Here is a 5160-nt window from a genome sequence, read left to right as displayed (position 1 = left end):
AAGAGAACAAGAGCCTGACGACTATACGCCCTCAATGCGAGATCTTCTCCGGCACAGGATACAATTCTTAGGTAGCATTAGATTTAAGATTTTTAAAAGTTAGTGAAATTTAGTTTTAAGAAATCTCAGATTTGCAGCTGTAAGTGGATTGAGTATTTAGTTAAGTCATCTGATTTTTATTTTGAATTAAAAATAAAAGTTTAAATCACTATATTTTATCGTACACATTTCAAATTCAGTATAGATCTCGGAACATGACGTTTTCCCGAATCGTCCAAGATTCATAGCATGCCTCCTCCCATAGACTTCTTCAACCTCCTTCCAAAACATAACGTTGCATTCTTGGAAGGTTCTTTTACTGCGATGTTGGTCAGCATTCTTCTTCATACGTGCTTGAGCTTCTGAGCATATCAATTTTCAATAAAAGAAAAACGTAAGCTGGAATATCAGATACTGGAACTGAGCTTGTGAGCATATCTTTATCAGTCTATTAAGTAAAGGGTACCTTGACTAACGGGCTCTGCAGGGACCTAATAACTAGAGGAGAGCAGGGACCTAATAACTAGAGGAGCATACTCTCCGAGGTTTAGTCGATCGTTCAACCACAGCGACTAGTCTAACACCCGCACGACCAGTCTTCCTATACCATCATTTACACCCGCGACCAGCCCCAGTGATCGCAGGATCAGATTTGACATAACCTGTCTAGAGAGCAGTTGCTAATATTCACTCAAGTGTTTTCTTTCCCCAGGCGCCAGCACCAGAGGATGAAGTTATGGACGGTGCAGTTGGGTATTGTCCCATCCCATAACATTAAATGATGTGGGATAGAACTTTGCAGGCTGATATGGTGGCGCACGACGGATGGGATGTTGTCAGCAGCCCAACTAGGCAAGTAGATAGGGTCGGCGCCAAAGGACATTGTCCCGTCCCGTAGCATTAAATGCTGCAGGGTAGAACTTTGTAGGCTGGCATGGTAGCGCACAGCAGATTGGATGCCATCAGCAGCCCGACCAGGCAAGTGGATGGGGTTGGCGCAAAAGGATCTTGTCCCGTCCCGTAGCATTAAATGTCGTAGGGTGGAACTTCGTAGACCAGCACAGCGGTGCACAGCAACAAGATGCATGGTGCCCTCAGAGCAAGTGGGCACGTCTGGTCCTCCATAATAATGGTTTGGATTAGATATTAGGATGAGCATAGGTCTTCTGTTTGAATCCACATGTAACTTCTCCTCCTCCTTACTATATAAAGGGACGAGGACCTCGTTCCTAAGGGCAGACAAAAAAAAGGACTTGGGAACTAGCGAGAACAACATCTATAATCAATTGAGATCCTTTATAACACACACAGGATGTAAGGTTATTATCCTCTAGGAGGCCCGAACCTGTATAACTCTTTGTGTCTCCTAGTTCACCGAAAACACACACACCCGTTTCCTGAAACCCCGTCCATGCGCCCACTGTCTAGTATACCCCGAAATCATTGTCAGGGACTTACCCTCGATATTTGGCGCGCCAAGTAGGAGGGGCGCGTTTCGTCGTTTCAGCAAGTTTGAAAAAACTTGACCAAGCCACCCATGGCCGAATCCACGGCAACCGCTGAGTCTCGTTCTGAGGTACCACCTGGATGAACCCAGAGTGCTCCAGGCGTGGGACACCGAGCTGGAGTCCAAGAGCTTCAAGACCCAACGCAAGGTCTACATGGTGGACCATACAGCGGGAGGCACTATGGGCCTAAACGCCTCAAACACTGGTGGCAAAACCCCAGCTTTACGCCCAGAGGAAAACCCCAGGTGCTTCAAGATAACCCCCGCATCCCCAGCACCGTCCTGAGGAGACCTTACATAGAGCACTGTCCACGATGGCGTCGTTGCCTAGACCATCGTACCACCTAAACGCTAGAGACTTCCCACCTCGTGACTTATCGTCGCTCCGCCATGACGCCGACGTAGAACCTATAGACCATGTGGATCCTCCTCAGCCACCCACCAATACATGTACCGGCAGACTCATCTATGGCACCATGGCTGCATGATCTTGCCCTCTTGGTCGAGACCGCCCGGCGCCAGACCACGTCAACATGCACCGCGCCTATTGCAAGGGCCGGTGAGGGTCACAGTCGCTAGGGGTCACAACAGGGCTCACGGCGGAATAGTTCTTGTGCTCCCCCAACCACGGGGAGTACTCATGGACCACCTCCATGTCAGGCCAACCAACCCTCCGACCTACGTAACTCTCTATGCCAACGTGACCTCTGGGGCGTGATCCAAAGCCAGGTGGCTACTAGAGAGTAGGAGGACAGGGCTCGGCGCATGCAGGAAAAGGGCAAGCAGCCCTACCGCATGCCTTCCCCCTGCAGGGACACATCGGATGGCTCCACCCCTTTGCCGGGACCCCGAGACCGCCGTCTCTCTCCCCGAGCGCGTGCCGCCGCCCAACAACAAGTGGCTCCCCATTACGAGACGGGGTGTAACACCCTATCCATTAGGTTACATGAAGTACGTTGGACGGACAAGTTCCAGCCAATCCTAGCCAAGAAGTATGACGGGTCGACCAACCTGAAAGAATTCTTGCAGATCTACACCACCATGGTGCAAGCTACGGGAGGCCATGGGAAGGTTATGGCCAACTATTTCCCTATTGTCCTGACCGATTCCGTCCAGTCTTGGTTGATGAACCTCCCCCGTGGTTCGGTTCACTCCTAGGAGGATCTATGCGACCAGTTCGCCGTTAACTTCTAGGGGACCTACGCCCGACCAGGGGTCGAGGATGACATATATCAGATCCGACAGTGACAAGGAGAGTCATTGTGAGACTTCATCCGGCGTTTCACTAAACGCCGGAACACCATTCTAAGGATCACAGGAGAATCCGTGATCATAGCGTTTAAACCAGGGGTCAAAGACCAGAAAATGGTTGAGAACCTGGCCACCTAGGTAATCCGAAGCACAATCGAGCTCTTCGAGCTTGCGCATAAGTGTGCGCGGGCCGCCGAGGCCTGGAAACGATAGATCGACACCAGGCCGTGACCTGCGTACGATCGGCCCACCCCTGCGAAAGGGGTCGACCAGAAGGACAAGAAGAGAAAGCGCAAGGCTGGACCTCCTGAAGTCTTGGCGGTCGAGCGAACTGGCCTGACATGCCGGCACTTCAAAAAGAAAGATGGGAAAAGGGGTTGGGGTTACTGCCCGATCCATCGTACGGATGCCCACGACCTGACCGAATGCAAGGTCGTGCGAGGAATCATCGACCAGGAGCTCAGAGTGCGTAAGTAAAAGCATGACAATGACGATAAGGATGGGGCTGCCCCGACCAGTCGGCACTGGGGTATTAGCAGGCCGTGTCACACTCAGTTTTAAACGGCCAAAACTAGAAGTGATTTATGTATTCCCAGGATGTTGAACATACATAAGGACGTCACAGGTGAAGTAATAAAAGAAATACTTTTATTAAATAAATGTTAACTCTTACAGCAATTGACATATATTGTCTTCTACATAGATATATGTAGTGGAACAAAAACACTAGTACCCAACAACACCGCAGGCAGCCGACCGGGAAACACACGCCTAGAACGTCATAACCTCATCTTGATAGTCTTCAACATCTTCACTCACTGAGCAACACCGCACATGTCGTATGGCATAGGGAAAATAGCAAATGTGAGCACATAACGTGCTCAGCAAGTGTTGAAACGATAATGATATGTAGGCTTACAACAATAATAGGTTAACACATGCTATATTTACGTAAACGCGAGTAATGAAAAGATATTTGGACTTAAAAAGCATTAAACAATTATTAAGTGAATGTAACCCATACAATCCAACACCCAACATACAAGGCTCCTCACCTTGCATGCCATAACCGTCTAGTACTCCCTGTACTATAACCAAAACCATAACCAAACCCATAACCACAACTAACTAATCATGTGAGGATCCAAGTCTCCTATAACCACGAGCACGGCTGTTATAACAGTTTTTACACTCTGCAGAGGTGGTCCAACTTTCCCCACAAGTTAGCGAATTCTATGTTGCCGTGTTTGTGAAACACTTAACACATGCCAGTGATTTGAATAACATTTTTCACTAACCAGAGCCTAATCTAGTATGCATTTGCTCACTAGGTTTCACCGTCAGGGTTTACGCCAGTCTAACTCTTACCCAGAAGCCCCCTTTTGTGTTGACACAGTGCACACTGGATAGAGTCTAACTAGTATGTCACACCTTACCCATATTAACCTCATGGTTGGTTCGTTACTTCTTGGGTTGTCACTCCACGAACCGGTCCTTACTTAGGTTATTTGAGCAAACACTAAACCAACAACATAACCATAACAACCACCAAAAGCACTTTGCTCAAGGCCTAAGGTTCTATGTTGCTAGACCATTAACACATTAAGACCATTGTTGTATAAGTTCATTAATCGAGTATATGACACTTCCCAACATCCCGAAAGCATGGCTAAGCACTTCTACCCATAAAAGACACCTAACCATAACCCATCTAGGTTCCAAGGGATAATAAGGGAAAATCTAGGGAAAACCCTAACATAGATGACTACCCATCATATTGACAGACACTGCATGCGATTTTGTAAAACAAAACATTTAAAGACATAGGTACAAGATGATCAAGGACGCTTGCCTTTTACCCAATGCTGCTCAGTGTTGTCGGAATATTGGTCTTGAAGTCCACCGAACTGCTCCAGAATGCTATCAACTAATCACAGGAACTACTAACAAACAACACAAAGCAAACACTAAGAACAACACACCAAATATCATCAAAACATTTTAAAACACTATGGTTGGATATGTATGATTTTATAAACATTTAGACGTAAGAATTGTCTAAATCGGAGTTAAGGTGAAAGAGAATAGCTTTCGGGAGATGCATTAGACTGAAAAGGAAATGCTGATTTACCGGAGCTATCTTCCTATGGGAAAAGGATTTATTGCACAATCACTGTATCAGGCTTGACAACATCATTGTGCAGAATTCAAGAAGTGTAGGGTAGACTAGACTTCGCTGACTAAGCTATGAAGAATGATGTGGTGTTGACTTGGCATGCTATACAACATCATCTTGGGATAAAGAAGGGATACGCTGAGGTCTAGTCTCGACTACCTATGATGGATCAAAAAGGTCGAAGGTT

The sequence above is a fragment of the Phragmites australis genome, chromosome 2 (assembly GCF_958298935.1).
Source record: "Phragmites australis chromosome 2, lpPhrAust1.1, whole genome shotgun sequence".
In the NCBI taxonomy this organism is placed as follows: domain Eukaryota; kingdom Viridiplantae; phylum Streptophyta; class Magnoliopsida; order Poales; family Poaceae; genus Phragmites; species Phragmites australis.
The sequence above is the reverse complement of the archived record's forward strand: the minus strand, read 5'-3'. Positions refer to the sequence as shown.